The 22719-nt window shown below is 39.6% G+C and overlaps 2 long non-coding RNA genes across 2 annotated transcripts; one reads left to right on the top strand and one right to left on the bottom strand.

The window, feature by feature from the left end:
- The first annotated feature begins 4945 nt into the window (after positions 1-4945).
- LOC147326481 (uncharacterized) lies at positions 4946-11867 on the top strand. The gene is made up of 4 exons (XR_015130477.1): positions 4946-6222; positions 8095-8232; positions 10577-10690; positions 11327-11867. It is a non-coding gene; the product is annotated as an uncharacterized LOC147326481 (long non-coding RNA).
- Positions 11868-18865: 6998 nt separating this feature from the next.
- On the bottom strand, positions 18866-21238 carry LOC147326480 (uncharacterized). Its single transcript, XR_015130610.1, has 4 exons — positions 20937-21238; positions 20014-20062; positions 19782-19845; positions 18866-19383 (listed from the first exon to the last, which is right to left on the bottom strand). It is a non-coding gene; the product is annotated as an uncharacterized LOC147326480 (long non-coding RNA).
- Between the last annotated feature and the right edge of the window lie 1481 nt (positions 21239-22719).

Below are 22719 nucleotides of genomic sequence, written 5' to 3'. Positions count from 1 at the left end.
TGAGCTGTCTTGCTGCAGAGAAAGTGGAGTCTGTCATCCTTGAAAAGCTCCCAAGATAGGCAGCTGGCAGGTTGAATGATGCTCTGCCTCTGTGGTCAAGTACAGACATAGGCCTTAAGCAACCATGAGCCACTGATAAGTGTGAGAAATTAGTGCACTTAATGCAGCGGTCCCCAACCCCCGGGCCTCGGAAAGGTGCCGGTCCGCGAGAGTTGAGGCTCAGGTGTGAAATGTATGGTTTTCAGGGTTTTTATCGGTATTCAGAGTTATTTTGTTATCATTCTTATCGTTAACTCGGTGTCCCTGGGTCTTTTCAAGTGTGTCATAAATAAATCTTCTTTTTTTCCGGTAACGGTACTAGTTTTATTTTGTTGTATTTATCCGCGACACCTTAAAGGCCGGTCCGTGAAAATATTGTTGGGCATAAACCGGTCCGTGGCGCAAAAAAGGTTGAGGACTACTGACTTAATGCATGTTTCCTAATTATATACGTATGAGCCACTAATAGGAGAAAATGAGCATGCAATAAAGTGGACTTGTTAGGGAGAGATTGCCACCAGAGTTAAAACACTCCAACTCAATTTTGATGACAGAAACAGCTAAAAAATGAGCGTCTTGTTGAAACTGATGACAAAATCCTGATCAGATACAGACAGACACATGCATACAACACAAACTACTGCTCAAAGGTTTGTGGTCAGATTCAAACTGTCGTCTTTTTAATTAATAATTTACATTTACTTTTAACATAATATTACATGAAAATGATCAGAAATGTTTTCACAGATGTGTGTTAAATGAATCATTTATGTTAAATCACCCATGATGCATTAGGAAATGTCTACACACTTATACATGGGCCCATTTTTAGTAACCATCACTGCTGTGTGGACCGATCACATGGTTATAAACCAGCTGAAAATTGACTTCAAACGTTTGAGCTGTAGTGTAGCTTGATTGCAATGATAGTGTATAGTTATCTATTACAGAAGAACATATAGAAGTCTGAGGACAGGGAGACACTGTAAAAAAGTTATGAGCTGTCTTGCTGCAGAGAAAGTGGAGTCTGTCATCCTTGAAAAGCTCCCAAGATAGGCAGCTGGCAGGTTGAATGATGCTCTGCCTCTGTGGTCAAGTACAGACATAGGCCTTAAGCAACCATGAGCCACTGATAAGTGTGAGAAATTAGTGCACTTAATGCAGCGGTCCCCAACCCCCGGGCCTCGGATCGGTGCCGGTCCGTGAGTCGTTTGGTGCCGGGCCGCGAGAGTTGAGGCTCAGGTGTGAAATGTATGGTTTTCAGGGTTTTTAATCGGTTTTCAGCGTTATTTTGTTATCGTTTTTATCGTGAACTCGGTGTCCCTGGGTCTTTTCAAGTGTGTCATAAATAAATCTTCTTTTTTTCCGGTACCGGTACTAGTTTTATTTTGTTGTATTTATCCGCGACACCTTAAAGGCCGGTCCATGAAAATATTGTCGGGCATAAACCGGTCCGTGGCGCAAAAAAGGTTGAGGACCACTGACTTAATGCATGTTTCCTAATTATATACGTATGAGCCACTAAAAGGAGAAAATGAGCACGCAATAAAGTGGACTTGTTAGGGAGAGATTGCCATCAGAGTTAAAACACTCCAACTCAGTTTTGATGATAGAACCAGCTAAAAAATGAGCGTTTTGTTGACACTGATGACAAAATCCTGATCAGATACAGACAGACACATGCATACAACACACACTACTGCTCAAAAGTTTGTGGTCAGTTTCAAACATTCTTGTTTTAATTTTAAAATTATATTTGCTATAACATAAAATTAGGCAAAGTTTATCAGAAATGTTTTCACAGATGTGTGTTTAATGAATCATTTATGTTAAATCACCCATGATGCATTAGGAAATGTCTACACACTTATACATGGGCCCATTTTTAGTAGCCATCACTGCTGTGTGGACAGATCACATGGTTATAAACCAGGTGAAAATTGACTTCAAACGTTTGAGCTGTAGTGTAGATTGCAATGATAGTGTATAGTTATCTATTACAGAAGAACATATACAAGTCTGAGGACAGGGAGACACTGTAAAAAAGTTATGAGCTGTCTTGCTGCAGAGAAAGTGGAGTCTGTCATCCTTGAAAAGCTCCCAAGATAGGCAGCTGGCAGGTTGAATGATGCTCTGCCTCTGTGGTCAAGTACAGACATAGGCCTTAAGCAACCATGAGCCACTGATAAGTGTGACAGATTAGGAAACATGCATACAGTTCATTAGTTAGACTCCTATGAACCACTAATAGGAGAAAATGAGCACGCAATAAAGTGGACTTGTTAGGGAGAGATTGCCACCAGAGTTAAAACACTCCAACTCAATTTTGATGACAGAAACAGCTAAAAAATGAGCGTTTTGTTGACACTGATGACAAAATCCTGATCAGATACAGACAGACACATGCATACAACACACACTACTGCTCAAAGGTTTGTGGTCAGATTCAAACTGTCGTCTTTTTAATTAATAATTTACATTTACTTTTAACATAATATTACATGAAAATGATCAGAAATGTTTTCACAGATGTGTGTTTAATGAATCATTTATGTTAAATCACCCATGATGCATTAGGAAATGTCTACACACATATACATGGGCCCATTTTTAGTAACCATCACTGCTGTGTGGACAGATCACATGGTTATAAACCAGGTGAAAACTGACTTCAAACCTTTGAGCTGTAGTGTAGATTGCAATGATAGTGTATAGTTATCTATTACAGAAGAATATATAGAAGTCTGAGGACAGGGAGACACTGTAAAAAAGTTATGAGCTGTCTTGCTGCAGAGAAAGTGGAGTCTGTCATCCTTGAAAAGCTCCCAAGATAGGCAGCTGGCAGGTTGAATGATGCTCTGCCTCTGTGGTCAAGTACAGACATAGGCCTTAAGCAACCATGAGCCACTGATAAGTGTGAGAAATTAGTGCACTTAATGCAGCGGTCCCCAACCCCCGGGCCTCGGAAAGGTGCCGGTCCGCGAGAGTTGAGGCTCAGTTGTGAAATGTATGGTTTTCACGGTTTTTATCGGTATTCAGAGTTATTTTGTTATCGTTTTTATCGTTAACTCGGTGTCCCTGGGTCTTTTCAAGTGTGTCATAAATAAATCTTCTTTTTTTTCGGTACCGGTACTAGTTTTATTTTGTTGTATTTATCCGCGACACCTTAAAGGCCGGTCCATGAAAATATTGTCGGGCATAAACCGGTCCGTGGCGCAAAAAAGGTTGAGGACCACTGACTTAATGCATGTTTCCTAATTATATACGTATGGGCCACTAAAAGGAGAAAATGAGCACGCAATAAAGTGGACTTGTTAGGGAGAGATTGCCATCAGAGTTAAAACACTCCAACTCAATTTTGATGATAGAAACAGCTAAAAAATGAGCGTCTTGTTGACACTGATGACAAAATCCTGATCAGATACAGACAGACACATGCATACAACACACACTACTGCTCAAAGGTTTGTGGTCAGAATCAAACATTCTTGTTTTAATTTTAAAATTATATTTGCTATAACATAAAATTAGGCAAAGTTTATCAGAAATGTTTTCACAGATGTGTGTTTAATGAATCATTTATGTTAAATCACCCATGATGCATTAGGAAATGTCTACACACTTATACATGGGCCCATTTTTAGTAGCCATCACTGCTGTGTGGACAGATCACATGGTTATAAACCAGGTGAAAATTGACTTCAAACGTTTGAGCTGTAGTGTAGATTGCAATGATAGTGTATAGTTATCTATTACAGAAGAATATATAGAAGTCTGAGGACAGGGAGACACTGTAAAAAAGTTATGAGCTGTCTTGCTGCAGAGAAAGTGGAGTCTGTCATCCTTGAAAAGCTCCCAAGATAGGCAGCTGGCAGGTTGAATGATGCTCTGCCTCTGTGGTCAAGTACAGACATAGGCCTTAAGCAACCATGAGCCACTGATAAGTGTGAGAAATTAGTGCACTTAATGCAGCGGTCCCCAACCCCCGGGCCTCGGAAAGGTGCCGGTCCGCGAGAGTTGAGGCTCAGTTGTGAAATGTATGGTTTTCAGGGTTTTTATCGGTTTTCAGCGTTATTTTGTTATCGTTTTTATCGTTAACTCGGTGTCCCTGGGTCTTTTCAAGTGTGTCATAAATAAATCTTCTTTTTTTCGGTACCGGTACTAGTTTTATTTTGTTGTATTTATCCGCGACACCTTAAAGGCCGGTCCATGAAAATATTGTCGGGCATAAACCGGTCCGTGGCGCAAAAAAGGTTGAGGACCACTGACTTAATGCATGTTTCCTAATTATATACGTATGAGCCACTAAAAGGAGAAAATGAGCACGCAATAAAGTGGACTTGTTAGGGAGAGATTGCCATCAGAGTTAAAACACTCCAACTCAATTTTGATGATAGAACCAGCTAAAAAATGAGCGTTTTGTTGACACTGATGACAAAATCCTGATCAGATACAGACAGACACATGCATACAACACACACTACTGCTCAAAAGTTTGTGGTCAGTTTCAAACATTCTTGTGTTAATTTTAAAATTATATTTGCTATAACATAAAATTAGGCAAAGTTTATCAGAAATGTTTTCACAGATGTGTGTTTAATGAATCATTTATGTTAAATCACCCATGATGCATTAGGAAATGTCTACACACTTATACATGGGCCCATTTTTTGTAGCCATCACTGCTGTGTGGACAGATCACATGGTTATAAACCAGGTGAAAATTGACTTCAAACCTTTGAGCTGTAGTGTAGATTGCAATGATAGTGTATAGTTATCTATTACAGAAGAATATATAGAAGTCTGAGGACAGGGAGACACTGTAAAAAAGTTATGAGCTGTCTTGCTGCAGAGAAAGTGGAGTCTGTCATCCTTGAAAAGCTCCCAAGATAGGCAGCTGGCAGGTTGAATGATGCTCTGCCTCTGTGGTCAAGTACAGACATAGGCCTTAAGCAACCATGAGCCACTGATAAGTGTGAGAAATTAGTGCACTTAATGCAGCGGTCCCCAACCCCCGGGCCTCGGACCGCTGCCGGTCCGTGAGTCGTTTGGTACCGGGCCGCGAGAGTTGAGGCTCAGGTGTGAAATGTATGGTTTTCAGGGTTTTTATCGGTTTTCAGGGTTATTTTGTTATCGTTTTTATTGTTAACTCGGTGTCCCTGGGTCTTTTCAAGTGTGTTATGAATAAATCTTCTTTTTTTCGGTACCGGTACTAGTTTTATTTTGTTGTATTTATCCGCGACACCTTAAAGGCCGGTCTGTGAAAATATTGTCGGGCATAAACCGGTCCGTGGCGCGAAAAAGGTTGAGGACCGCTGACTTAATGCATGTTTCCTAATTATATACGTATGAGCCACTAATAGGAGAAAATGAGCACGCAATAAAGTGGACTTGTTAGGGAGAGATTGCCATCAGAGTTAAAACACTCCAACTCAATTTTGATGATAGAAACAGCTAAAAAATGAGCGTTTTGTTGAAACTGATGACAAAATCCTGATCAGATACAGACAGACACATGCATACAACACACACTACTGCTCAAAAGTTTGTGGTCAGATTCAAACATTCTTGTTTTAATTTTTAAATTATATTTGCTATAACATAAAATTAGGCAAAGTTTATCAGAAATGTTTTCACAGATGTGTGTTTAATGAATCATTTATGTTAAATCACCCATGATGTATTAGGAAATATCTACACACTTATACATGGGCCCATTTGTAGTAACGATCACTGCTGTATGGACAGATCACATGGTTATATACCTGCAACACATCTGACAAGTGCAAACAGAAAATGGAATGATCCATCACAAACTTCAACAATTTGCTCTTTTTAATCCACACAATGATTTTGGTTTGTGCTGATATCTTTGGAAAAAGATTTCTTCACTGACAAGTTGGGATCTAACATCACAAACTGACATCTGGTGATACGATGTACCAAATAAAAATGGGCCTCAGTAGATGTCATGGTTCCCTTGCTCTCTTTTGCTGGCCTGCTTCTTTCTCTCTCCTCTTTCGGTGTATGCCTGTGTTGTTGTCCGTGTGCTTGTCTTTTTTAGGGGATGCTCCTCCATCTTCCCGTCCCTCAGTCACTTGTGAACAATCAGCTGATTACTCGCCTGTTCCTCGCGAGGTCTTCATGCTGGCTTCTAAACAACCAGATCATTGCAGTACCAAGGTAACGTATTATGCCACAGTCATGTCACATTTTCCATCAGTTCTTGCCTTTGAATTGAATAGAATAGAATAGAATAGAATAGAATAGAATAGAATTCAACTTTATTGTCATTGCACATGCACAGGTACAGGGCAACGAAATGCAGTTTGCATCCATCCAGAAGTGCTTTAGTGATATAGATATATTACAATATATATTAGCAATAATATAGATATGTGAGTATATTACAGAAATGGGTCTATTATGGTATGTTATAATGTACACGGTATGAAGTAGGTTGTGAATATTCTATAACTATAAGTATGTACAGGCTGTAGTGAGTACAAGCTATGTACAGGATATGAACAGGATATAAATATGAAAAACTATACAGAATATGAAATAAATAACTTTACAGAATCTGGGATATACAGCTATACAGAAATGGGAACTATGCAAGTTGTAAACAGTTGTAGGATTAAAAATTATCGAATGTACAGAATGATTATTTACACAGAGCTATACAGTAGTGCAGTTAAGATAAGTGAGGGTGTAGATAGTTTCTACAGAGGCTGTATAAAGTGCTAGTGGTTGTGAGTGGTGGTTCAGTCCATGTTATTATTGTGTTTGAGGGTACAGTTGTCCATTGTGGGTGTGTGTATGTTCAGTCCATGAGTTTAACGTGGGTCAGATGTCAGGAGGCAGAGTTCAGGAGTCTGACAGCTGTGGGGAAGAAGCTGTTCCGGTACCTGGTGGTCTTAGTCCGGAGGCTCCTGTGGCGCCTCCCAGAGGGCAGGAGGGTGAAGAGTCCATGTGATGGGTGACTGGGGTCTTTGATGATTTTCCCAGCCCTTTTCAGACACCGCTTCCTGTAGATGTCTTTTATGGCAGGAAGTGGTGCTCCGGCGATGCGCTGGGCAGTTTTCACGACCCTCTGCAACGCCTTCCGGTCCGAGGCAGAGCAGTTCCCGTACCAGACTGTTATACAGTTGGTCAGGATGCTCTCGATGGTGCAGCGATAGAAGTTCACCAGGATGTCTGAGGACAGGTGGTTCTTCCTCAGAGTCCTCAAGAAGAAGAGGCGCTGGTGAGCCTTCTTGACCAGCTTGGAGCAGTTGGTCGTCCAGGTGAGATCCTCGGAGATGTGGACTCCCAGGAACTTGAAGCTGCTCACACGCTCCACAGCCGTCCCCTTAATGTGGATGGGTGGATGTGGGTCAGCATTCCTCCTGTAGTCCACGATGAGCTCCTTGGTCTTCTCGGTGTTAAGCAGCAGGTTGTTTCTGTCGCACCACTCAGCCAGACGATCCACCTCCTCCCTGTAGGCGGCCTCATCGTTGTCACTGATGAGGCCAATCACCGTGGTGTCATCTGCAAACTTAATGATGGTGTTGGAACCATCAGCAGGTCTGCAGTCGTGGGTGAAGAGGGAGTAGAGGAAAGGGCTCATCACACAGCCTTGTGGTACACCGGTGTTCATTGTGATGGTAGATGAGCAGCGGTTATCCAGCCGGACATGTTGGGGGCGGTTGGTCAGGAAGTCCAGTAACCATTTGCAGATGAGGGAACTGATACCCAGGTCTGTCAGTTTCCTGATGAGTTGTGAGGGGTGGATTGTATTGAATGCTGAACTGAAGTCTATAAACAGCATTCTGGCGTAGGTGTTGTTGTTGTCCAGGTGTGAGAGGACAGAGTGCATTGCGATGGAGACTGCATCCTCTGTGCTCCTGTTCCGGCGGTATGCGAATTGGTGGGGGTCCAGGGTGGGGGGGAGACAGGATTTGAAGTGTGCTAGGACCAGTCGCTCTAAGCACTTAGTGATGATGGGGGTGAGTGCTACTGGGCGGTAATCATTGAGGCAAGATGGGTTGCTCACTCTTTGTTTCTGTGCAGACGTTTCAGTGTTACGGATCTCCATGACCTTCTGTGACAGTGTCTGAGTGTGCCTCCAGACAACCTTCCCTACCTCTGCCCCGTCTCCTGGAGCCCACAGTGTTTATCCTGTATTGATAACTATCTGCAAATATACCTGTAAGACTTTACCACAGTGTCTCATCATCATTCTGTTGTTTTCATAACAGTACACTGTAGAAATAATGGACTGTGTAATAGGTATTGAGGTCATAGTGAATGTAGTTTATTAGTGTGTGTCGTAGTATGATTTTGTTGTTTATAGGATTTAAGATTAGAAAATAGAAAATAGTCCTGGGATGGGAACAAAGAACTGGGGTGCAGGGAAGTGGGGCAATTAACCCCAAACACAGGACAGTAGCAAGATTTACTGAGGGTGAGGGGCAGACAATTGCCAATGTACATTACCTTAAAAGGAGATGGGGGTCAGGGTGTCAGCACCCCAGGCCACTTTACCAGTGTTTTTCCATTGTGGGGGATTTACTGTAGAAATTGGAGACCAGAGACTATAACTGTAGCTGTTGTGTGAAACTCTTCAGATCAGCCTTTAGAGTAGGACTGCACAGGATGCAGTGTGCTGATCTCCAGATGCATCTGTAAGGAAAATGGGTAATAAAAGGATTGTGTGAAATTTGGAAACATCTCTGCGTGATCTCTACCGAGACAAAAAGAATTGGAGAGTCTCAACAACACTAAGTAGATATTCCACTAAATCTCATTTGTGATTTATGATAAATGTTACCGTTAATTATTTATATTTCTTTACGCTTCTGATTAATTTAGTAAAACTTCTAAACGATTTTTACTGTTGTCAGAAAATAAGACATTTCTAATTCTCTACAGACTTTTGAGCTGTAGTATAGATTGCAATAATAGTGTATGGTTATTGTTGATAGCAGATGAAATAGCAGTATCAGGACAGATACGAGAGAAACGCTCTCGTATTTTAACATTAAACTCATAACTTTCCTTTTTGATGGTTTGCGTTTGGCCTCTCAGGGCCACTGCAGTACAGCCCCCCCCCCCCCCCCATTTTTTTATTTATTTAACCCAACAACATAGTTGGTTAAATTATACAAAAAAAAAAAATCATATGTGCCCATAAAAGAGGTCAAAATAACAGAACTCTACTCAAAGTTAGCAACAACCAATACTGATACCTCAAACAAACTGACCTCACTAAAGAAGACAACGGGGGAAACTTAAATAGTGGCTGATCAGCCCACAAAAATCACAAAAAGGGGTAAAGCACACAAAAACCTAACTGAGACCAAAACCAGTTATTTATTATCCTGTAAATTAAACCTTATATTTAAAGAAATACCAATGTGAATGCAGTGTTGTGTGTAAGCCTCTACACTGATATTACCACTGTGTGGCTGTAACTGCAGCCATCACACCGCCTGACCACGTTAAGGTGGTAATCTCTCAGGGGGAAAACAGAAAAACAAAACAACAAAAAATAAAATAAAATAATGCTCATCAGATTCTAACAATTCAAAACATGACATTTACCTTAACTGGATGACCTATATAATAAATATATTCTAACCCAACAATAGTACTTCACACTATTGCCAATATTAACAAAACCAAAAAGGGTAAGCCAAGTTATTTTAAAAAAAGACAATTCACAAAGTCTTGAAAAATAGAAATAAAGAATAAAAATCCTCAATCCACTCTATAACAACAGTCTCCTGCTTCCCTACAGATCAACACGTTCTCACTCCTAACTCGTCATATGTGCGACGCCCATACAGCATGTATCACTTCTCAGTTATTTATTGCACTTCTTGCTCGTCAGTGAGGCACTTTTAGTGCTTTATCTATGTTTGTGTGGGGACTTGTTATAAATCAGTCTTCAACCTTTAATCTCTCTCTGAAAATGACTGGGATTAAATGCAGTGTAATAAACTTTCCTGAACGTGTGTCTTGTCATGATCTCCAGTGCTGCCATTTCATAGGATCTCCTGTCCAGGGCTTCTCAGACGTTGGTTGTTTTTATAACTCCTCTCACCTTCTGCTCTTGTGTCTGCTGTGATAAGCCTTTTATACTCACCCATTTTATTTCCATTTCTGTTTCTCACTATTTTTCTTAACAAGATTAAACCAGAATCAAGGTATGACTCAAGTATGTGAGGAAATTCTACACTAATTGGTACCTGCGGTCTTTCTTCTGTTACATACCACACCCCAAAGAATGGACACACATAATGCAGACACATTTTCAGTGACCCAAATAACATTCAAACACGCTCCGTATCATAACCTCCTTTTTGTTTGTGTTTATTTTAAGCAGTTGATTTAACATAAGGATTAAAATAGAAAGAACAATCCTTGAAATAACACATGTGTGAAATACATAATAAAAAACATAAAATAAATAAATATGTCAAACCTCCTGAGATCCAGCCTCACAATCACTTGTTCTATGACGACTAAAGGAAGTTTATTTACTTCACAGACCCAGTGACGCCCATTCAGTTTCATTATCCAGGAAATAACAGCTGATGCTCACTTCTGTTTAAGACACAGTCCAATCTTAGGTTTCTCATCCTGAGTGGAACAATGGGTCTATGTGAGTACAGCTGCCTTTTTCAGATCATCTCTACATTATATGAGTTGATGATTCTAGCATTACAGAAAATGTCTTAATATTTCCAGACTCAGCTGTGGTGAGATCTTTAGTTTTCTTTCTTGTGTTTCAGTGACAGCCTTAGCCATCACAGCCGGGCATTTAACAAACCTATTTGCTTATTTATTTATTTTTATTTTATCTCTAAAACTCATAGGTAAATACATATCAATACATGTATTCATTGTGAAGCATCCTGATGATCAGTAACCAAGTGTTTCTTCCTGAAACAATTACATGTAACTGTGCTGCAGTCAGGATAATACGATGTAGTATGAGGGCAAAGTTAAGAAAGGTATTATCGATCATTTTGAGAATAAAGTCAAAATGTGGAGATTACAGCTGTCTCAAGGCAAGCTGCCATGGTTGCTACTGTATATCATCTGAGTTGGTGAAATCGTACTTCAGAATTGGTTTTAGCAAGAAGGAAACATGAGCTAAAATAACCAGAACACAACTTTAAAATGCTTTTCACCAGGAGTTTTAGCTCATAAACACAGTGTGGTGATAAGTATTAGGTTGTACCAAAAAAAGGGCTAGTAATAATGGATTGCATTTATATAGCACTTTTTTTTACAGTTGTAGCCACAGCTGCCCTGAGGCAGGCCGACAGAAGCGAGGCTGCCATATCACGCCATCGGGCCCTCTGGCCTCCACTAGTAGGCGGTAGGTGAAGTGTCTTGCCCAAGGACACAACGACCAAGACTGTCCGAGCCGCGGCTTGAACCGGCAACCTTCCAATTACAAGACAAACTGCCAAGTCTTGAGCCACGATCTAATGGACAGATGCAAGGTTATCGATGGTTACATCCTCGTGTAATAAAGAAGTTGAATGTTGTATCACACAATGGCTGATCAATTTGTTTCACTAACTCATCTAAATAAGGAATTTTGTAGCAGAAACAGTAATTATAGCAGTTTGTTGTGGAACAGTAATGTCCATATCAACAACTTTTTTCTTGTGGCTCTAAAACTCCATCGTAGCGTAGAGCCTCCCCGTCTTCTCTGTAGCTCAGTTACTTGATCTAAATCCTTGATCAGCTGTGTGCTGAGCTATGGCCCAGTTAGATGTTAATGTGTGTTCTTATGTTGTGTTATAGTGACAGCTGTGTGTACTGCTGCAGGAGCAAGTAAGCTAATTTGAATCAAAGCCCAATCCATGTCTGATACATGTCTTGTCTTCCTGCAGTAGGTGCTGTAGTCACTGCTCCTGCTCTTCTGGGAGTTGCAGGTTTCAATTCAGCTGGAATAGCTGCAGGCTCCTGCGCTGCAGGCATGATGTCGTCTGCTGCAGCTTCTAATGGAGGAGAAGTGACAGCCGGAAGTGTGGTGGCTGTTTTGCAGTCAGCAGGTAAATAAATAATTAGACGTTTTATTAGGATTTTAACTTACAACAACATGCAAAAAGAAGAAGTTCATGGCTTTGGGCCTTGGATTCCAGGCCGGAGTTGTGTCCTCAGCCTGTAGTCTGACTTGGAGGAAGAAAACTAAATCTTGTGGACCCCATTGCAGTGTGAGTGTGGTAGTTTCTTACTGGTCAATAGTAGACCTTACTACGTTCTTGTACGGGAGTCATTGTGAACCATACGTAACATTTGACGTTTGTCGACAGGATTTTTGACCAGCATACAAAACCACCTGCCTTAGACTGATCAATATGGCTGATGAACTATCTGAAACCGTTAATATGGTGTCACCATTTTTTATTGGTGCACCCTGTGTACCAGAATTTTGTGGCTTAACACGAATTACGAAGACCGGGAGAGCCAGATTAGTGCAATGCTCCATGCTCAAAAGTGGTCTATAGAACAGCAGTGTGATTTTGTGCTGAGTGCATTAGGAGAACCACAACGTGAAATTCTTATTTTGGAGCAAGTGGAGCGGGATACGCCAGATAAGATCTTTCTTCAACTTAAAGAACTGTACGGGGACAAAACAGCTGTGGGTACCTTGCGTGCCATGTTTTATGACTGCAGACAAAGGCCAGAAGAGCCTATTAGAAAGTTCACTTTACATTTAAGGGAGATCTGTAATTTATTACTTTGGTTTGATTTTTCAGTTTTAACGATGGATAAGCTTGGTGTTAGTCCTTTCCATCAAGTTTGCTTTGTTAAAGCTGTTTTCTGCTTACAGTATGTGAATATCAAATAAAGTCTTATGAATCAAATTATGTCAGTCCTTCATCACATGTATCACTTGTTTTTTTGGAGTGTTTTTTTTTCTTTGTTTTTTAATTTTGTTATCCACATGAAAAATTCCAAAACTGCAGATTTTAGACACTTTAGACCTAAAATGTATATTCATTAGGGGAAAAAACATTCATTTGTGATAGTAAACGTAAAACAACCTGAAAGACTCCATGTGACAGTCAGAACATTGAGCTTAACAACTAAGGTCCAGTTATTTGTTTTAACAAACATTTCAGGCACATCCTCTAGTCTATTTGTAGGATTGTTGGCTGTCCACTCAAGAAGTTCAGAATACAAAAAGCAGAATAAGAGATTTTTGACTACCTGACTTCTGTCTGTATTAAGAGTGGCCTTTGCTGCCCCTGGGTGGGTCCGGGATGGGCGTGAGGTTCTGGGGGCGCTCCGTCTCTGGGCTGGGGCCCGGGCCGGGCCTCGGGGGCTTGGGTCCTGGTTGGTGTGTTGCCGGGGTTGTGGGCGGGTGGGTGCATGGGGGCCCAGCCCTGGAGCAGGGTGCCGCCGGTGCGTCGAGCCACCTGGGGGGCTCTTCAACTGGTGGGGGAGATAGTCACATCTTGCAGGAGCTTTCCTCTCTTCAGGAACTCTCTCTGCAGGAGGGGGAGATACAGGAGAGGTGGAGGAAGATCTCAGCCTGGGCGTTTATTGTCTTATGTAGTCTGGAAGATGAGTGGATGGTGGGGTGGGTGCAGTTTTCTCTGTGGTGGGGTTGGGTGGACTGTCCCGGGCTCTGTGGGGCCGGGAGGCGCTGCTGCACTGGGCCCCGGTCTGGATGGGCCTGGGCCCCCTTTCCCTGGCGGGTCGCGGAGTGTGGGAGTGCCTACTGGGGTCAGATAGATTTCGTTAAATATTTACAAGAAATCAGGCATTATACAGTGTAAACTTCAGTCCAGTGTGATTTGGATGCTCAGCAGAAAATGTAGCCAGATATCAGCTGGGTTTAGATACAGTTCAGATAAGTTGGGAAATTCAAATTGTTACTGCAGCAGAGTACACAAGGCAGGAACAAATGAACACATGCAGCATACCTAACAGCAATAATGCTTTGCAAAAATAGAAGAAATATAGACTATGCAGGTACAATGAATAGATATGTACTTATATATGTAAATCACTCTATCTATCTATCTATCTATCTACACATACACACACACACATACACACACACACACACACACACACAAATACACACACATACATATACAGACATACATATATACACATATATGATGCAATTATACAGATTACTAGTAGAAGAAGAATGAAACATAGTGCAGTGTTTGGGTGTTAATAGTAGCAGGTATTTAGTATTGCACACTGATATATGTAAAGACCCCAGTGTGTTCATATGTGGTGTACATTCACTGCTGTTGTGCAGTGTACAGTCTGGCAGGAGCAGCAGCCTGTCACTGAAGGGACTGCTCAGTGTTGTCAGGGTGACCTGTATGGGATGGATCGAAGATGGGGTATTTTAATCGAGTATATAGGGAAATGTGAACTCCTCTGACAATCTGAGTAATTGGATAACGCACTGTTATTGAAATTTCCAACTTCTGAGCCACAGAAAGACATAACAGGCTTCATTAGGTTACCTTCCACTTGTTGACAGCAACTAAATAAAACCAACATATCCACATAATAACACCTTAAAGCAGGGGTGTCAATCTTAAATGAGCTGTGGGCCACTGCTGGTACTGTCATGTCATTGGAGGGCCACTTTAGTGTTCAAGTAGTACAAAAACAAACAAACAAGAAAACACCCACAAATCTTTCAGAAAATGTAGTGTTTTGTTTGTTTGTTTTAAGTTTCAAATATTGTATAACAAAACTGCAAATGTGAATGCAAAAAACTTCTCACTCTTAACTAACTGAAACCTTGTTATTGAACTAACAAATAAAAAGGAAAGATACTCTCTTTCTGGCCAGACACGTGGAAGCATTTCTACAATAGTTTTGTCCATATTTAACAAAATAAAAATGCAGACATAAGTGAACACATTAGTTTTTGACTGCTAGTGAAAATTGTTTTCTTTACATATAACTCTCTCACTGAACTAATACAGCCAATCCCTCAACATGTTTTTACTCTCTGCTCATATTGCCCTCATTTTAAAACATTTTTGCTTTTTAAACAACTTATTTTCAATTTCCACAAAATCCCCCGTAACAAAAACTAACTTCAAGGGCCAAATTGCATTTCCTTTCTTCACGTCAACAGTAAGGGTGGCAAGTAGGGGTGACGTGGGCCGCAGGTGGCCCCTGAGCCGTGAGTTTGAGACCCCTGGTTTACCTACTGTCACTGCAGTGATATTAGCGTTTTTGTTTTGAAAGGTTACTAGGGGATGCTGGCAACAATCTTGGAAGAGAACAATACAATCTGTTATAAGGCTTTCACTGGAAAATATTTGGAATGTAATACCAACATGTAATTTGAAGATAACATGTAGTCAAAGAAGCTTGCAAAGAAAAGCATCTGGACTTCTTTAAGTTACTTGAAGACGTAACTTAAAGAAGTTGCAAGCTCCTTTGACTACGATGACCTGGATGACTGAGAACCTTCACAGACAAGATAACATATAGTATTTCAGTGACCAAATAGTATTTGGGTAAAAGTTACTGAATAGTGTTGGAATAAAGTGTGAAAATTGTGAAGGATTAAAATATCCAGGAGCTCAAATTACTTCACCAAAACATGTTTCAATCATATTTTATCAACACAAATTGCACAGGTTTATTGAATATGAATAACTTGTGTTAATTCACCTCAATAGTTTAAGTTCGTGCCAAAGCAAAACATCTGTGTGCAACCAGTGTCCACTATTGAATTATCTAAACCAACATGTTTTTTTTCAGTGCATAATCACATTTAGTGAAATAAACTATTAAACCAGAATTACATATTAGGATTTAGCCAAGTGTTAGGATGTAATGCAGAGAAGTATTTCTAGTAGGCTTTTTTTGATATGCCTGTTTTCATTTTATTTTCTAATTTTTAAAGAAGGCTTTAGAAAGGTCAAAATAAATCTTCTGTAAGGGAGTATCAGCTATTCTAGTAGAATTTATTTTACCAATGCAAGGGTGCATTAGTACCTTGTAATACAACATATCTATTTCATAAAGGGCGAACACAAATGTCCAAAGAGACTTCCTGGCAGCTGCCATTTTAAGTATAACCTCTGGTACGGGCACGTTCAGTTTGCAGCAGCTATACAACAGTGGCCTCTAGAGGTGTTTACACACTATGACCAAATCAGACAATGCAACACAACACGCAGGTCGCCCCAATGAATTGATTAGGCTGGTAGCAGTGACTTGTTAACTTATCATTTATCAAGCATATCTCCCATGAATGATATGAAATAATTTAGAGACATAACATTGACATCACAAAGTAGAAGCTGCAATCAGTTTTTAGGAAAGTGAGTTTAATAAGAGTAGGTGAAATAATGCAGTAATTTCTTAGATTTTATAATCCCTTTATAAATCATGTTGGCTACAGCCTATTTAGCAGTGCAACAAGAGCATTAGACAAACAAACAAATAAATAAACAGTCAGCAAAAACAAAAAAGTTAGTACCCAGGGATAAAAATGTTGAGTATGAAAGGGAAACCTAATGGACAGATGTGATGCCTGAACAGTGGTGGCTTTAAGTGATGTATCAACTTAAACATGCATCCACAGTTTATGTTACATAAGTACGATGATCGGTGGTGACGGCTGGCGCCACTTTGGAAGCAGAAACTGTTGGTTTGAAAGCCTTTTGTGTCTCCTTGTGGCGGGACTCTTATACTGTACTGTGAGATGTCGAGCAGTGACACCCCCCCCCCGTCACTCTGGCTCCTACCTCAAAGCACACTGTGCGCTGTCGATCTTACGTGCTGCACAATAATATTCAATATTTAGTATTTACTGTTATATTCACATAGATCATCGCGATGATGTTATTTATTATATTGCTCTCTTTTTTTTTGCTCGTTTTCTCTTTTTTCTTTCCTGACAGGTGATCCAGGTGATGGATATATGTATTTTTTTGTCTGTTTGTTTTTCTTTTTTGTCCTTTATCACGTTCCTCTTCCCCGCTGTTTTTCTTTCCCTCTTTCTTTCTCCGTTTTCTTTCCCGCAGTCAAATCTGTCCCATGTTTAGCAAGTGAAAATAAAACAAAATAAACAATAAAAGCAAAGGTGAATCAAATAGATCATTAAGGCAAGGCTGGGATGGTCCATTTGGTAAAGTAAATCTGTTGGGCATCTTTCTTTGTCTTTCCACAATAATTCTGATGGCAAAAGAACCAAACGGGACACGCAAAAAAAAGAAAAGAAGATGTCGAGCAGTGTCAGTAGTATGCTAGAAAGTGATACATTAAAATTTCTGGGGTCACCATGAAGAGCTCACTTCCTTTCTTGCTCAGTGTGTAAAATGTGGTACTTAATGGATTGAAAAGAAAAATGATGGCACCCTTGTAGTTCACACAGGTGGTGATGATTCAGGGTTTTAATTTGTAAGGTTTGAATTTTGAGCCATCATAAATTTTAAACCAGGAAAGTATAATATTTAACACATGATAAGTCAAAGCTAATATAGCTGCTCATATATAGCTACTTATAATTTGAAGAACTACCTACACCAATGAGTAGACTTCCCAGAATGGAAACAGCACTCTTTGTGAGGTTGGAGAAAACAGTCAAGTTGTTAAGAACTCTGACTGAGAAGAATCCGCCTGTGTACAGCAGCAGGCTGCCTTCCTAGAATTTGGATATCCCCCGTGCGCTCGTCTCTGCATTATGTGCATTACCTCTCTTGGAAAATTAAAACCACAGCAGCTTTTTATAGCTTTTTTCATTCACTATCAGCTTACACCAAAAGTCTACTCTGAAGAAGATTATTCAAAACATGCAACACAGTCACCAATCCCAGCAAATCCACCCCTAAGTCAGACTGTACAATACAGAAAATAAAAGAGCTACAGCTCAGACTCTACAGGCTTCAGTTAGCATGTTAAATGTGAAAGTTCAGTTAGAAAAAGACTGAACAAAAACGGCCTGAGTTTAGCAATTAACCAAAGTGACAAACATTGCTCTAAATAATACTCCCCTAATCCAAGTAGTCACCCAAACCTGGACGTGGATTTAGAGGCCCGAGAGCCATCTCACACATTTATTCAGAATAAAACAAGTTTCAATTAAAATTAAACAAATCAAAATCTTGTGGACGTATGCCTTTTACATGTTGGTAAAATGTTTAGGATGAGATGGAGATGTAACACTCATGCACCCTGAAAATTATGAAGGTCTAAACATGTATCAAAGGGACTCACTGAACATCAGTGGATTTCTATGGGGCAAACGTACTTAAACTAGCCACTGTGACCATTGAGGCAGAGCAGAATGAATGATACTGACGGGAACTATGAGAGTTTGTAGTTAAATTCCTGCTCTTACACACTGTAAAATCTAATTAGTTAGAACTCAAAATAATTGAGGAAACTCGTTGCCTCAAAAAAATTGAGTAAAGCTTAGCTAAAAATGACTAAATTAGGACAACTTATTTATTTTGAGTACTCTGTACAAGCTCATTTGTTCCCAGAACTCAAGAAAATTGGATCAAGTTTACGTAAGTTGACCAAGTTAGGGCAACTTACTCATTTTGAGTACACTGTAAAGCCTTGTTAGTTCCCAGAACTCAAAAAAATTAAGGAAACTCGTTGCCTCAAAAAAACTAAGTAAAGCTTACTTAAGATGACTGTTAGGACAACTTATACAGTGCAAGTCTGCAGTATTAAGAATAACTTGATATTTCTGACTGTACAGTGCTAATTGTTTACTTACTGACAAACATTTCAAGTTCAACTAAATGAAAAAACAATTTGTGGTAACCTGAATATGATTAAAAATAATTAACAACACTTTTTGTAAGGATGTTAAAATCAGACCAACTTTTATTTTCAAACACAACAAAGTATAACAGCCAACATACTGGACACTGTTCTGCTGAACAACAAACAATTATATTGCCATCACTGTTATAATCTTACAATGAAACAAGGTCGCAGATGTAATTATTCTGAAAATAAGTTTAGGCCTACCACAAGTTTGTTTTGTACTTACATTACTTATATAATCAAAATAAAAATATGTGTTGTTCTGTCACAAGTGCAGTCTCTAATTTAAACAACACATTTGTTTTGCATTCCAACACATGAGCTGGAATGTTGTAATATTTTAAGGATGGCTTGTTTCCAGTCCAGACATTACTGCCTGAATGACTATCATGGATCGAGGTGATCCAAATGTAGGTGCAGAAGAAAGTCTTTAACTTCCCTTAAGTACAGTGGCAGTGGATGTGGGTTGGAGATGCAATGAGCTTGAACCTGCAGGCGACCATCTTCACTGACCACACCATCTGTGACGGAGGACTCATCTCTCCTGGTGTCCTGCAAGCAAACAATCATATTTTTTGGAACATGAACTTAATTGCTTTCTTAAAACATTTTTTTCTGCATTTGGTATAAAACAGACTCCAATTTGGACAATCTCAGGCTCCCTCCCCACTGGAGAGGTGACATTCAATGTCCCAATTGTCAGTCTGGATAGCCCTGACCCCCACCCGACACACAATAATGTCATGAAAGCATCATTTTAAAAAGGGCTATGCAAACATGGCCAATAACTTTCATTCTAATGATGTGCAAAATGATTTGGGCACAAAACAAATTTTGCTGTTAGAAAACTTGCAGACTTCACTATATTCAGTGTAGACCCTCTAAACTAAGTTTGGGGGATGTGATCTTTCAAGAAATGCAGACCAAACTGTTGTTGTTTGTTTACTTACACAGCATGTCTTGTAGAATTAACTGGAGTCACCAGCAACAGCCTAGTGCAGTCATATCTCAAGTCTAATAACAGAAGACAGGAAAAGATCAGTAAAGAAACAACTTCCCCAAACCAAAAAAGAAGTAAAACAATAAGTAAAACAGGCTGATCTAAAGTATGCTTAAAGTTCAGCCTGAATAATATAAATGTCACTGACAGTTGCTAATATATTGGAAAACCAAAATACTTACCACTGAGTTGATGTCTTTCTGTCCAACAGCAGGAGTGCTGGTCCCGAGCCTCAAAGACAGTAAGAAGCAAGCAGAGGGAGAAAAAACAGAACATTTTTCAGAAACCGATTTGATCCTTAATGGCTGTGCAATCATTGTAACATAGAGTTTGCTTATGTTGTTAAATAAAGGCTAGATTTGACATTAATAGATGCCACAGATGTTCAAGGTGCCACAAAGCATGAAAAAAATAGACATCTCAGAAAACGTCGGGGCATTTTTGCAAATATGTGATGTCTTGATAAATCGAGCAGATATTTGAACTTTCGACAGCTACATTCTCGCCTGAAAATATCTTAAAAGTTGATTTTGTGACCCAGAAAAAGCAATAAGCCGCGCTCCTCCGCCATTGGCGCGCTTACAAGTACGCACAGGCTCCGACAACCATGGCCGACATATGCGATCCTCCTTTCCCCTAGATTACCCTTTCTGGGTCACAAAATAACCTTTTAAGATATTTTCAGTGGAGAATGTAGCTGTGTAATGCTCAAATATCTACTTAATTTATCAAAATATCACATATTTGCAAAAGTGCTTCCACGTTTTCGGAGAGCTCTGTTACCCACCAGCGCGATAGCTGACCGGGAGGTCAAGGCTTGATAAGAGTCCGCAAGCACAGCTAACTCTTGGCTTATTGTTTTCACACCCCCGAAGAATTTTGTCTGGGCTTATCTCACTTTTTTATTTCAAACAATCAACAGAAAATTTCACAGACATATTTTTATATAAGGTTTTTAAGGCTGTGGTGTTAATTTTTAAGTAACATGAGCCCAGCCGCAGCAGCAACGCTAGGCTAACACTAACTAGCTAGCACGATTATAAACCTGGTGCTAAACTAAGAGAAGCCACAAAATCAGTTTGAATAAGAGTAAACATTTACTCACCAAGTCAGTGTATCAGGTAAAGATCCACAGCAATGACAACAATAATCCCTTGAGCTGACGCTTTTCTAGGTTTGCTCAACATATTCCATAAAAAATGCTGGCACCATGAACATGCGGACTGATCCGTGCTAGGGAGGAGGACGGTAGTGACGTGGCATTTTCAAAACACATCTTTCATCCTTCCACACTGAGAAGAAAAACTTCCATCTTACTTAGTTTTTCTAAGTTAAGACAACTCAAATAAATTGAGTTTATCAGCATTTCTGTAGCGGACAGAACCACCTGCTTTAATCTACCATGATGCTCTGTGTTATGTTGTCATGGCAATATGAAGTCAAATAAATACAAATATATAAACTGCACATTTGAAGGAGGACAAGAAGACAGGCAACTGGAAGAGCTTTTGAAGCAGGAAAACTTTTCTGGATTACTCTTAATTTAACTGGAAATTTTGCGAATACAAGTCAAGGAGGAAACAAGGAGGCAGGTTGGATTATATTTGAGGACAGGACGCACGAAGGAGAAGCATGAGGAGAGAGAAAACAGCAGAGCGATGGTGCAGAGCTAATCGTGGATCAAGTCGAAGAAGCAAGCATCAAAACTGTGAGTAAACATAACACATAAAGACTTAAAAATTACTGTGCTGATTAAGGAAACATTAAATTTGGTTAGTTTGGGGTCTGCAGCTTCAGGTTTGTGGGTTCAGTTGGTCTCAAAATTGAGGAAAGACAAAAAAATTTCTTTTGAAAGGTTGTTGGAGGATTTTTACTGTAAGAAATATCTGGGTGTGCAACTGCTTTTATTTAAAAAAAAATTTAATTTTATTTAGTCACATTGGAAAGGGAAAATTGGAGGATCGGGACAATAATGTGGCCAGATTTACTGTTTCCTTAATCAGAACAATAAGTTTGATCTGAACTAGAAATTTTGAAATGGGTTATTTTCTTTCTTCTCTACTGATCACTGTGTGATCGGTTGAGTTACTTGTCAGTCTACATTTATGTTAAAGGTAATTTTAAAAAATGCAGTTTATTCGTAATTTTGTAGAAAAAGGCTCCGCACCTATGAAAAAACAGAAAATGGGTATCCACACCCCCAAAATTCCTGTAGATCAGAGTAGCTAAGCCCTGGTTAACTGCAATTATATAACAGAAGATGAAAAATATTGGAATGATTGAAAGAAACAAAGATTGCTTTAGGGTTTGAAGATTTGACTTTCTTATTGAAAGAGACGAAAACTAATCCATGTGTGACACTGAGAAAAAAACTGAAAGCTTAAAAGATCTGGAGGTCTGACTACTGTTATTCAAATGTGCAAAATTGTTTTAATGACATTAGAAAGAAAAATGGGATGTTTAAAAAGGTAATATATAAAGATGATTTTTATATTACTTGAAAAAATGATGTTGTTTAGCGCTTCTGTACTTAGAAAAATGCTGGGTCACTAGTAAGCTGAGATTTAATGTGATAAACTGAGGAAAGGTAATATAATCTACACACTCGCTGTTATTGTTGCAATCCATACACCAGTTAATATTTAATCAATCGTCATTCATAATTGGTGATCTATGCAAGTTTTAAGGAATAATATTTGAATTGAGGTTGAATGACGCTCTGCCTCTGTGGTCAAGTACAGACATAGGCCTTAAGCAACCATGAGCCACTGATAAGTGTGGCAGATTAGGAAACATGCATACAGTTCATTAGTTAGACTCCTATGAGCCACTAATAGGAGAAAATGAGCACGCAATAAAGTGGACTTGTTAGGGAGAGATTGCCACCA

The sequence above is a fragment of the Aulonocara sp. 'chitande type north' Nkhata Bay genome, linkage group LG7 (assembly GCF_057382095.1).
Source record: "Aulonocara sp. 'chitande type north' Nkhata Bay isolate Kocher_YH1m ecotype deep benthic linkage group LG7, A_spYH_male_GT1.1, whole genome shotgun sequence".
In the NCBI taxonomy this organism is placed as follows: Eukaryota; Metazoa; Chordata; class Actinopteri; order Cichliformes; family Cichlidae; genus Aulonocara; species Aulonocara sp. 'chitande type north' Nkhata Bay.
Note: the sequence above shows the minus strand (reverse complement) of the source record. Positions and strands in the feature narration are given on the sequence as shown.